The sequence below is a fragment of the Lutra lutra genome, chromosome 1, assembly GCF_902655055.1.
Source record: "Lutra lutra chromosome 1, mLutLut1.2, whole genome shotgun sequence".
NCBI lineage: Eukaryota > Metazoa > Chordata > Mammalia > Carnivora > Mustelidae > Lutra > Lutra lutra.
Genome location: NC_062278.1, coordinates 61567712 through 61580820, shown reverse-complemented (window position 1 = coordinate 61580820; position 13109 = coordinate 61567712). Strand labels below are relative to the sequence as shown.

The window sequence follows — 13109 nt, the reverse complement described above, 5'->3', positions numbered from 1 at the left end:
TTTATTTGTCTTGCCTTATTGAACTAGCCAGGAGCAATTCCAGTGCAAGATTGAATAAGGAGTAGTGAGATACACTTGTTCTTATTCCTTGCCTTGTTCCAGATCTCAGGGGGAAGATTCAGTCTCTCATCTTTACTGTCATATATGTCATGTATTTTACTTTTATATGTATTATAAATACCCAGTACCTTCTTACTTTTATTGCTTTAAACAATTTGTGTTTTAGTGTGCCTAAAAATAAGCTGGGGGCACTTGGGTGGCTCATTCAGTTAAGCATCCAGCTCTTGATTTTGGCTCAGGTCATGATCTCAGAATAATGAAATAGAGCCCTGTGTTGGGCTCTGTGCTAGGTGTGGAGCCTGCTTAAGATTCTCTCTCCCCCTTTCCCTCTTCCCCTCCCCCACCCCACTCACATGTGTGCTCTGTCTCCCAAATAAGTCTTTAAAAAAATAAGCTGAAGATTATAGTTTTTAATTTCTTTCATTTCTGATGCTCTTTATTTCTTTGTGTAGATCTAAGATTTTAACTCTATCATATTCCCTCTGCCTGAAAAATCGCCTTAAACATTTCCTGTAGGATAGGTCTGCTGGTAGTGAATTCTCTTAGTTTTCATTTGTCTGAAAAAGTTTTGTTTCTTCTTCACTTTTTTTTCTTTTTTTTTTTAAGAGAAAGAGAGCACATGAGCAGGGCAGGGAGGGGCAGGGAGAGATGGGGAGAGAGAACCGACTTAACCAACTGAGCTAGCTACCCAGGTGCCACTCTCCCTCACTTTTGAAGGTATTTTCACTGGATATAGAATTCTGGGTTGATAATTTTTCTTTCAGCACTTCACCTATGTCATTCTGTTGTCTTCTGCTTACCTGGTTTCTGACAAGTTTGCTGTCATTCTTATCTTTGTTCCTTTATTGTAGATGTCTTAATCTGCTTGGGTTGCCAGTTCTGTAGATTGGCCATCTGAGATCAGGGTGCCAGCATGGTTGGTTTCTGGTGAAGGCTCTAGTCCTGGCTTATAGATGGCCACCTTCTCACTGTGTCCTCCCATGACCTTTCCTAGTGAGAAGAGGAGTACATGAGCTCTCTGGTGAGTTAAAAGGATACTAATCTCACTTTTAGGACCTCATTTTACCTTCATTACTTCCTTAGAGGCCTCATGTCCAAATAAAACCACACTGATTGTTAGAGAACTTCAACATATGAATCCAGAGGGGGTTATAAACATTCTGTCAATAGCAGTAGGTAAGGTGGGTTCTTTTCCCCCAATTGCCTTCAAGATTTTTTTCTGTCTTTGGTTTTCAGCAATTTGAATATAATATGCCCAAATGTGATTTATTTGTTGTTGTTTTTTTTTCCCTGACTCTTTTTTCCCTGGTCTCTGTTTCTTAGATATGTGGCTTTGTATCTGTCAGTAATTTTGGAATATATTTACCCGTTATTCTTCAGATATTTCACCTGTCCCTTTCGTTTTCTCCCCCTTCTGGGATTCCAGTTTGCAATGCTTGCCTTACACTGATACTGTCCCACAGCTTTTGGATGTTCTGTTGTGTTTTTCATTCTTTTTTCTCTTTACCTTTCAGTTTGTGTATTTCTACTAATTTCAGGTTATCTGATTCTTTCCTTGAATATGTCAAGTCTAGTGATGAGCCCTTTGAAGGCTCTCTTCATTTCTGTTACCATGGTTTTTTTTTTTTTTTATTTTCTAGCATTTTCATTTGACTGTCTATTATAGTTTCCATAGCTCTCTTAAAATTACATATCTGATCTTGAATGATGACTACCTTGCCCATTAGAGCCTTGAATGTTATTAGAAGTTATTTAAAAATTAAAATTCCCTCTCTGGTAGTTCCAAAATTTCTGTCATATCTGAGTGTTGTTCTAAAGATTGATTCTCTTAGACTGTATTTATTGCTTATCTTTTGGTACATCTTCATCATTGTTGTCATTGTTGTTGTTGAAAGCCGGGCTTGTTGAAGAGAGCAGTAGAAACTGAGATAAATAGGCCTTTAGTGTGGAGATTTGTGTTAATCTAGCCAAGAGTTGGACTACATTTGAAGTTTTGTGTTGCCATGGTTACCATTGTTGAGGTTTGCTATTGCTATGAGTACCATAGACTTCATTTACACTAGCAACTTTGTTTCTCTCTCTCTTTTTTTTTTTTTTTTTTTTTGGCTTCAGGTCTTCTCTCTGTGCTGTTCCCCAGAGAAAGTCTATCTATCTCTTGCAGGTCTCTCAGGTACACGCCACTGTTATTACTAGAGATTTGTTTGCATGCTGGTGGGGTATGGATGAGGGGAAACACTCTATAACATTCTAATTAAATCTGTCTTTGGAGTACACAGTATTGGGCAGTCAGAAGAATTTCTGTTCCTACTCCTCTGTTCCCTTCTTTTTGTATCCCCTGGCTCAGTCTGTAACCTTAAAGCCCTTCCCTCTGAGGTTCCGCCTCCACTTAAATGAGATGGGGGGCTAGTCTGGGTACCCCCAGCTGCAGTAGCATTCCACTAATGTCCTCAGGTGGGGCCACGTGCAGGTGAAGGCTTTTGTTTCCCAAGGGAGAATGGTCGGGGCAGATCTTAGAGTGGTTGCTGTTCCTCTTCACTAGCCAGAACCATGGTAGGAACTTTATCTGGATTCTCCCTGATCTTCTCCGTGAGAGCCTACAAAAAGGTGGAGTTCCTAGAGCAAAAGCCTGCAAAAAGGCAGAATGTCCCTATGACAATGACCCCCAGGTAAAATACAACTTCAGACCATAATAGTAGACAAAAAGATTTTGGCACATAGACTAGTTTCTATTTAATAAATCATCTATAGCTATTTCAATCAAGATAGATGCATGTACAAATTGGTGGTGTTTGAATTTTCTTTACAAGCGCTTCAGATCTAAATTTCACTTGGTAGGGTGCCTGTGTGGCTCAGCTGAGCATGCAACTCTTGGTTTCAGCTCAGGTCATGAATTTGGGGTCACGGGATCAAGCCCCACATCAGGCTCTGTGCTGGACCTGGAACCCACTTAAGATTCTCTCTCTCCAGTGGCACCTGGGTGGCTCAGAGGGTTAAGCCTTTGCCTTCAGCTCTGGTCATGATCTCAGGGTCCTGGGATCGAGCCCCATGTTGGGTTCTCTGCTCAGCGGGGAGCCTGCTTCCCCATTTCTATCTGCCTACTTGTGATCTCTCTGTCAAATAAATAAAAAAATCTTAAAAAAAAAAAAAAAAGATTCTCTCTCTCCAGGAGCACCTGGGTGGCTCAGTCCTTAAGCTGCTCTCTTCAGCTTCTGCTCAGTGGAAGCCCACTTCTCCCTCTCCCACTCCCCCGCTTGTGTTCCCTATCTCTCTGTGTCTCTCTCTGACAAATAAAATCTTTTAAAAAATAAATAAATCAAAATAAAGAGATTCTCTCTATTTGGGGCACCTGGGTGCCTCAGTCAATTAAGTGCCTGGCTTTGGCTCAGGTTCATGATCTCAGGGCCCTGGGACTGAGCCGCACATCGGGCTCCCTGCTTCTCTCTCTCCCTCTGCCTGTCACTCCCCTGCTCGCACTAACTTGTACCCCCCCTCAAATAAATAAATAATCTTTTTTAAAAATTTAAAAAGAAAAGATTCTCTCCCTCTGCCTTACCCCATCCTACCCCCACTTGCATGTGCTCCCTCTTTTTTTTTTTTTTTAAGATTTTATTTATTTATTTGACAGAGAGAGAGATCATAAATAGGCAGAGAGGCAGGCAGAGAGAGAGGGGGAAGCAGGCTCCCTGCCAAGCAGGGAGTCCGAGTTGGGGCTCGATCCCAGGACCCTGAGATCATGACCTGAGCCAAAGGCAGAGGCTTTAAGCACTGAGCCACCCAGGTGCCCCTGCTCCCTCTCTCTTAAAAAATAAAAATGCCCTTGGCAGTTTTCTCATTTTCTTCTGGGCAGTCTTGCTCTCCGTAGTATATTTTTCCACCCAGTTTATCACAGGCTCTTTTTCCATTTGGTGCATCATACTCTGCACAGGTGATTTTTTAACTCCTTGTATACTTTATGTAGCTACTCCCAGCAAGCAGTCACCAAGGCCATGGCAGCGTTATTCCTCTGACATCAAAAAGATGATGACACTTCTGAGCCAGTACCTGCTATGACTTCTCTGAATAGTCACATCCTCGATGTGTTGATGGGAGCCTGCTTCATCTCTTCTAGTTGGACTTTTTTTACTCATTAAGTTTATTAGTTTATGGTGTGACGTACCTTATTTCTAATTATATAGAGGAGTTTCTGATATGGTAGAGAAGTTCTCTAGGGCAATCACATGTATTTCTTTGGATAGAAAATACAAGATAAGTCCTTACCATATTTTAGGCTAAGGAAACTGGAAGAATTCCTCAGGGATAAGCTCATGACAAATTTGTTCTCCATATTCAGGAAGTGGTTCAGGGTCACAATATGGCTGCCCTCTGTGATCCTTGTTACCTACAATTCCCCCAGACCTAGAAGCGCTGCATTTTTCAGAGGGGGCCTCTGTAGCCATGGCAGGACGTCTCAGGCAGCATGGTCTCTGATGTGCAAGTGTTGCTTAGTGTTCCTGTGGCTTTGACAGGATAGCCTGTCCGATGTAGCAGTAGGATGGCCACTTGGTGGGTCTCATACAATAACCTTTTGAAAATAAAAATCTAAACTCTTAAATCCCGTTGCTCAGCTGGGAGCCTGTTTTCTTCTCCCTCTGCGGCTCCCCCTGCTTGTGCTTTCTCTTTCTCTCTCTTTCTGTCAAATAGGTAGATAAAATCTTAAATATAAATTTATATATATATAATGCTATGTAATATAAAATTTTGGCTTAAGAAGATCTCTAGTAGATGTTTTTCTTTCTCTTTTTTTCATGGAAAAGTAAACTTAAAAGAAGGCTATTTTTCCCCACTCCATCGGAAAATGGATTTCCTTTGGAGCCTACACCACCAGCCATGGAGTTGTAATTCTAGGAAAATAGTTACACTGTAACCTAGTGTGTGCCTGTGAACAGGGTTGACCAACCTGAGGGTTTCTCCAAAGGCTTATTGTCCGTGTTAGATTCCTGTCTGTAAGTCATAACTGCTGTCTAGTGCTACAGGAGCATTTCATGGATGTGAAAATGGCTACTTTCTGTTTTCACCCACCACATAACCCTCCGCTGTTACTTGTTACTCCTAAGAAAATTCCTGTAAATAGTTTTTATTTCTGGCCATCCAGTTCAACATTTCAGATGTCTGAAGTCAAGATTATAAAGATAATTTGGGATTAGTATTTCAGAGTATGTGGACATTTCATTTTGAGGAATTTGTACTGAAACAGGTAGTTTGGATTAGAAGATCAGGCAAGGGACGCCTGGGTGGCTCAGTTGGTTGGACGACTGCCTTCGGCTCAGGGCATGATCCTGGGAGTCCCGGGATCGAGTCCCGCAAAGGGCTCCCATCTCCATGGGGAGTCTGCTTCTCTCTCTGACCTTCTCCTCGCTCATGCTCTCTCTCACTGCCTCTCTCTCAAATAAATAAAATCTTTAAAAAAAGAAAAAAAAAAAAAAAAAAAAAAGAAGATCAGGCAAATCTCCCTTCCATAGTGAAAATGTTCTGGTGCATGCTCTCATTTTTTTTCTCACAGAAGACTCCACAATTAGGTAGCTTGTAAGATTCAGCCAATTCACCACACTTTTCCTGAAGTGAAATTGGGGGGGGGGGACTTAAATGAAATGTTTTTGTATTTATATTATGTAAATGACAACTATTGTGAAGACAGTCTGCAGTCTTTACTTTTCTCTTATGACTTTTGTAAGGGATATCACTTGCTACCACTCACCATTTTTAGGTAGTTTTATTTTTCTCATTTTTATTATAGCCTATTTTTATTAAAAATAGAAAAATACAGTAAACATTACACTTCTGTCATCTTTCTCCATCAGCCCCTCAAGGGGTGCGTTCTTCTTTGAGAAGCAAGGGAAGTCTTTCCTCAGGGTATTACCAGATATGGTTACTCTTTCTCACTGCCAAATGATCATCAAATACTTTTAACTTTTTTCTGGACTTACTTGTTCATCACTTTTTTTTTCTTTTTTTTTTTTTTTTTAAGATTTTATTTATTTGTCAGAGAGAGAGAGGGAGAGAGAGCAAGCATAGGCAGACAGAATGGCAGGCAGAGGCAGAGGGAGAAGCAGGCTCCCTGCCGAGCAGGGAGCCCGATGTGGGACTCGATCCCAGGACGCTGGGATCACAACCCGAGCCGAAGGCAGCCACTCAACCAACTGAGCCACCCAGGCATCCCTTTTAAAAAGAGTGCAGTGTAAGAATATTATTCTAGGGCGCCTGGGTGGCTCAGTGGGTTAAGCCGCTGCCTTCGGCTCAGGTCATGATCTCAGGGTCCTGGGATCGAGTCCCACGTCGGGCTCTCTGCTCAGCGAGAAGCCTGCTTCCCTCTCTCTCTCTCTCTCTCTCTGCCTTCCTCTCCGTCTACTTGTGATCTCTCTCTGTCAAATAAATAAATAAAATCTTTAAAAAAAAAAAAAAAGAATATTATTCTAGGCTTTTAATGCAGTGTGGAGTATCTTTAGGGTTATTTACATGTATCTCTCTACCCTGTAATCTAAATGAAGGCGCTGTATTGCTAGGTTTCTCATAATAATGAGGGAGAAATATTGATTGCTGTCCTAACTAAATACTTTACTTTTTAGTAACATAGTAAGATACAAATAATCTGTGAACAACGCTGAATATGTCTAAGACCATGCATAGTACTGATTCTTGTAGTACTCATGACCACCTTTTCCTCAGCTGCTTGGCAGAATTGTTTCCTTTAATGCTCCAGTGTTCTGGTACCATGATTAGCACATGGTTTAGTGGTTATACTTTCAAATTAAATTAATTACCTATTTGTTGAAATGAAATTTCATTAGTGTTTTGGTCATGGCATTTTTACTTATTTTTTCAGTTTTGCTGAGGTATAATTTACAAAATTGTAAGGTACTTAAAATGTCCAACAGGATGATTTGTTGTACTTAAACATTGTAAAAGGATTCTCACAGTTGGGTTAACACAGCTGTCACCTTATATATTTACCTGCCGTGTGTGTGTGTGTGTGTGTGTGTGTATGTGTACACTTAAGTTCTCTCAGTTAATTTCAATTATAAAATAGTGTATTAAAAACTACAGTCACCATGTTACACTTTAGGTCCTCAGACTACATTCATCTCACAACTAAAAGTCTGTACCCCTTTTCCAGGCTCTCCCTATTCCTCCCCATCCCCCAATTGCAACCACATTCTCTTCTCTGTTTCTAGGAATTTGGTAATAGCCATTTTAACAGTTGTGAGGTGATAGATACCTCATTGTGGTTTTGATTTGTATTTCCCTGATGATTAGTGATATTTGAGTAGCTTTTCATATAACCTATTGACCATTTGTATGTCTTCTTTGGAAAAACATCTATCTATTCAGGTTCTTTACCCATTTTTTAGATGGGTTATTTGGGGGGGTTTTGCTTTTGAGTTGTATGGGTTCCTTGTAAATTTTTGGTATTAACCCTTTATCAGAAATCTGGTTTGCAAATATTTTGTTCCATTCCATAGATTACCTTTTCATTTTGTTTATGGTTTCCTTTGCTCTACAGAAGCTTTTTATTTTTTTATTTTTTTTTTAAAGATTTTATTTATTTATTTGACAGAGAGATCACAAGCAGGCAGAGAGGCAGGCAGAGAGAGAGGAGGAAGCAGGCTCCCTGCTGAGCAGAGAGCCCGATGCGGGGCTCGATCCCAGGACCCTGAGATCATGACCTGAGCCAAAGGCAGCGGCTTAACCCACTGAGCCACCCAGGCGCCCCTACAGAAGCTTTTTAGATTGATATAATCCCACTTGTTTATTCTTGCTTTTGTTGCCTTTGTTTTAAGGTGTTCAGTACAAAAGCTCATCTCCCAAGTCCAGTGTCAAGGAGCTTACCTACTGTGTTTTCTTCCAAGAGTTTTAGTTTCAGGTCTTCCACTGAAGTCTTTCATCCATTTTTAGTTGATTTTTATGGATGGTGTTAGATAAAGGTCCAGTTTTATTATTTTGCAGGAGGCTATCCAGTTTTCCCAGCACCGTTTATTGAACAGACTTTCCCCCTTTGTATATTCTTGGCTCCTTTTGAAAATTAATTGACCATATATGCATGGGTTTATTTCTGGGCTCTCTATCCTATTCCATTAATCTATGTGTCTTTTTTTTTTAATGCCAATACCATACTGTTTTACTTACTGTAGCTTTGTGATATAGTTTGAAATTAAGAAATATGATGCCTCCAGGGGCGCCTGGGTGGCTCAGTGGGTTAAGCCTCTGCCTTCAGCTCAGGTCATGATCTCAGGGTCCTGGGATCGAGTCCCGCATCGGGCTTTCTGCTCAAGAGGGAGCCTGCTTCCCCCTCTCTCTCTGCCTCTCTGCCTACTTGTGATCTCTCTCTCTGTCAAATATATAAATAAAATCTTTAAAAAAAAAAAAAAAGAAAAGAAATATGATGCCTCCAGCTTTGTTCTTCTTTCTCAAAACTGCTTTGGCTATTCAAGATTTTTCATGGTCCCATACAAATTTTAGGATTTTTTTTTTAATTTCTATGAAAAATACCATTGGAATTTTGATAGGGATTACAATGAATCTATAAATTGCTTTGGGTAGTATGGACATTTTAACAATATTAATTCATCCAATCCATGAAGACAGTGGATCTTTCCATTTATTTATTGTTCTGTGAAAAGATTCACAACAGCTGTGTTTTGGTTTGTGAAAAAGAAAAGAAAACTTTATTATTGTTATTATAGAAACCTAATAGAAACAGAAGAGGAAAGAAATCTACACATAGATGAAGGTAATAGAAGGGAAGAAGCCTGGGCTATGTGCGTCTGCTTCCCCTCCCGGATTCCATTCTAGGGAGCCAGTGCGGCCTGGAGCAGGAGGGGACGTGAGACAAGATTTAGAGATCTTGACATCCAGAACAGAAGGGCCAGTTCTGACCTAGAGACCAGGAAATGTATTTCAACAACCAGGCTCCCATCGTTATTCACACATCACAAGTCTCACAAACAACATTCCTTAGCCTGCCTACGTATGTGCAGATCTTGGTGGCTGGTTATGCAGGACAAATCACAGAAGAAGAAAAAAAAATCTACCCATATAGAACATTTGTGTCTTCTTCAATTTCTTTTATAGTTTCTGGTGGAGTCTTTAGGATTTTTGATATATAATACCATGTCATCTGCAGAGAGAGATAATTTTACTTCTTTCCTAATTTGGATGTCTTTATTTATTTTTCTTGCCTAATTGCTCTGACACTTCCAACACTATTTTGAATAAAATTGATGAGAGTGGGCATCCTTGTCTTGTTCATAATAGTAGAGGAGAAGCTTTTCAGTGTTGGGTGTGACGTTAGCTGTGAGCTTCTCAAGTATGGTCTTTATTATGTTGAGATACGTTCCTTCTGTACCCAATTTGTGGAGAGGTTTTATCATAAAAGGGTGTTGAATTGTGTCAGATACGTTTTCTGCATGTATTGAGATGATCATAGGATTTTTATCCTTCATTTTGTAACATGGGAGTATCACAGTGAGTGATTTGTGGATGTTGAACCATCCCTGCATCCCTGGAATAAATCCCACTTGATCATAATGTGTGATACTTTTAATGCACTGTTTAATTCGATTTGCTGATATTTTGTTGAGATTTTATGTTCATCAGGGATACTGGCCTATAATTTTCTTGAGTACTTGTCTGGCTTTGGTGTCAGGGAAATATTGGCCTTGTAAAATGACTTAGGGAAGTGTTCTCTTCTCTCACACTTTTTGGAAGAGTTTAAGAAGGATTGGTATTCATTCGTAAAATACTTGGTGGAATTTACCAGTGGCGCACTTTCTGGTTTTGGACTTCTCTTTGTCGGAAGGATTTTGATTACTTATTCAGTCTCTTCGCTAGTAATCCGTCTGTTCAGATTTTCTAATTCTTCATGATTCAGTCTTAGTAAAAGTTGTATGTTTTTAGGAATTTATCCATTTGTAGGTTATTTAAGTTGTTGGTATATAATTGTTCATAGTAGTTTGTTATGATCCTTACTATTTCTGTGTTTTCTCTTTCATTTCTGATTTTATTTAAGTCTCTCCATTTTTTCTTAGTCTAGCCACAGGTTTGTCTGTTTTATCTTTTAAAATAGACATCTCTTAGTTTCTTTGATCTTTTCTATTGTTTTTCTAGTCTCTATTTCATTTATTTCTGCACTGATCTTTCTTTCACCCTTCTGCTAACTTTGGGCATAGTTATTTCTTCTTCTAGTTTGTTGAGATGTATAGTTAAGCTGTTTGAGATCTTTTGTTTATTCTAATCTAAGTGTTAACTGCTATAAACTTCCCTCTTAAAACTGCTTTTGCTGCATCTCATAAGTTTTGGTTTATTTTGTTTACATTTTCCTTTGCCTGGACATGTTTTTTGATTTCCCTTTTGATTTCTTCTTTGACTCATTGGTTGTTTGTAAAGCATGTTGTTTAATCTTCATGTATTTGTGTGTTTTCCAGTTTTCCTTTTGTAATTGATTTTTAATTTCATAACATCGTGGTTGGAAAAGATGCTTGATATGATACCAGTTTTTTTCAATTTATTAAGATTTGTTTTGTGTCATATAACATACGATCTATCCTGGAGAATATTCCCTGTACCCTTGAGAAAAATGCATTATTCTGCTGTTGTTGAATGAAATGTTCTGCATATGTCTCTTCGGTCCATCTGGTCAAGCATATAATTTAAGTCCAGTGTTTCCATAGTGATTTTCTGTCAATGTGATCTATCCATTTGTTTAAAGTGGGTTATTTAGGTTTCCTACTATTACTGTACTGCTCTCTAGATCTCCCCTCAGAATGTTAGTATTTGCTTTATGTATTTGGGTGATTCAAAAATTGGGTGCATAGGGTTGAGGGGGTAGGAGAAGAGTAAATGAAACAAGATGGGATTGGGAGGGAGACAAACCATAAATGACTCTTAATCTCACAAAACAAACTGAGGGTTGATGGGGGGAGGGGGTTGGGAGAGGGGGGTGGGGTTATGGATATTGGGGAGGGTATGTGCTATGGTGAGTGCTGTGAAGTGTGTAAACCTGGCGATTCACAGACCTGTACCCCTGGGGATAAAAATATATGTTTATAAAGTGTAAAAAAAAAAAAAGTAAAAGAAAAAAGAAAGGATGAATACCCAAGTTTTGTAGCAACATGGACGGGACTGGAAGAGATTATGCTGAGTGAAATAAGTCAAGCAGAGAGAGTCAATTATCATATGGTTTCACTTATTTGTGGAGCATAACAAATAGCATGGAGGACAAGGGGAGATGGAGAGGAGAAGGGAGTTGAGGGAAATTGGAAGGGGAGGTGAACCATGAGAGACTATGGACTCTGAAAAACGATCTGAGAATTTTGAAGGGGTGGGGGGTGGGAGGTTGGGGGCACCAGGTGGTGGGTATTGTAGAGGGCACGGATTGCATGGAGCACTGGGTGTGGTGCAAAAATAATGAATACTGTTATACTGAAAAAATAAAAAATTAATTAAAAATTGGGTGAATAAATTTTTTTTATTAGATGAACTCATTTGATACATGAAATTAGGCAAAGAAAAATATACGCAACTGAGTAAAAAGAAGCACATTCTCATACTACTACACACAGCAATGGTCAAAAATAATTAATCGTGGAATGGATCCCAAGATTTAATGCAAAAAACACCCTACACAGAAAACTTCAGGCTTCTAACTTCACTAAATCTAATACTAAACACACTCCTTTTAGTCCTCAGCTTCTTGCAAGTCTTTTCCACTCTCTACTAACTGCAGATCAGTATATGCAGCTTCCAACCTGTGCTAGCAATCTGGGATCATTATCTAGGACTCTTATAGGATCTCTCCTGCTTTTTAATTGAATGATTTTCACCATCAGCTTTCTTTTTTTTTTTTTTCCAATCTTTTCTTCTTTTGCTTCTGTTTCATGCATAATTTTTTCTTTGACCAATCACTTCGCCATGCCAGCTTTGATCTTGATCTACCTCACTGGAGGATTGACCATGATCCACTGAGCACCATGGGAAGGAGGGGTGGAGAACCAAGGGAACCGTGGAGGAAGACGGGTGTATAAATATTTATAATTGTTATATGCTCTTGATGAACTGACCCTTTTGTCATGGTATAATGACTTTTTTTTTTTTTAAGATTTCATTTATTTATTTGACAGAGATCACAAGTAGGCAGAGAGGCAGGCAGAGAGAGAGAGAGAGAAGAGGAAGCAGGCTCCCTGCAGAGCAGAGAGCCCGATGTGGGGCTCGATCCCAGGACCCTGGGATCATGACCTGAGCTGAAGGCAGAGTCTTTAACCCACTGAGCCACCCAGGCGCCCCAAATGACCTTTTTTAAAATCTCTTATTACAGTCTTTGGCTTAACGTCTGTTTTATCTGATATAAGGCTACTACTCCTGCTGTCTTTTGGCTTCTGTTTGCATGGAGTATCTCTTTTCTATCACTTCACTTTCAGTCTCTGTGTGTCCTTAAAGTTGAAATGAGCCACTCATAGGCAGCAGTTTGGGTCCTGATTTTTTTCATCCATTCAGCCACTGTATGTATGGCTTTTCACTGGAGAACGTAGTCTGTGTGCATTTAAAATATTGATAGGCGTGGCTTATGATTGCCATTTTGCTAACTGTTTTCTAGCTCTTTTATAGTTCCTTTATTCCTTTCTTCCTCTCTTGCTTTCTTCCTTTGTAATTTAATGACTCTCTGTAGTGTTATGCTTTGATTCCTTTCTCTTAATCTTTTTTATTTATTTACTATAGGCTTATGCTTTGTGGTTGCATGAAGCTTGCATAAGACATCTTGTAGTTTTAACAGTCTGTTTTAAGCTATAACTTCAAATGTATGCAAAACCTCTACATTTTTATACTCCTGCTCCCAAAGTTTGTATTTGATGTCACAATTTACAACCTTTTTTTTTAAGATTTTATTTATTTATTTTAGAGAGAGAGCATGAGTGGGAGGGGCAGAGGGGGTAAGAGAGAATCTGAAGCAGACTCCATGCTGAGTGTAGAGCCCGGTGTGGGACTTGAACTCACAACACTGAGACCACAACCTGAGCTAA

At 39.4% G+C, this 13109-nt stretch overlaps 1 protein-coding gene and 1 pseudogene across 7 annotated transcripts in view; one reads left to right on the top strand and one right to left on the bottom strand.

Annotated features, from left to right (window-relative positions):
• Window positions 1-13109, top strand: part of CCDC191 (coiled-coil domain containing 191) — a 90536-nt gene that overhangs the window by 54705 nt on the left and 22722 nt on the right. The window lies entirely within an intron of this gene.
• Window positions 11727-12047, bottom strand: LOC125097559 (tubulin-specific chaperone A-like; annotated as a pseudogene).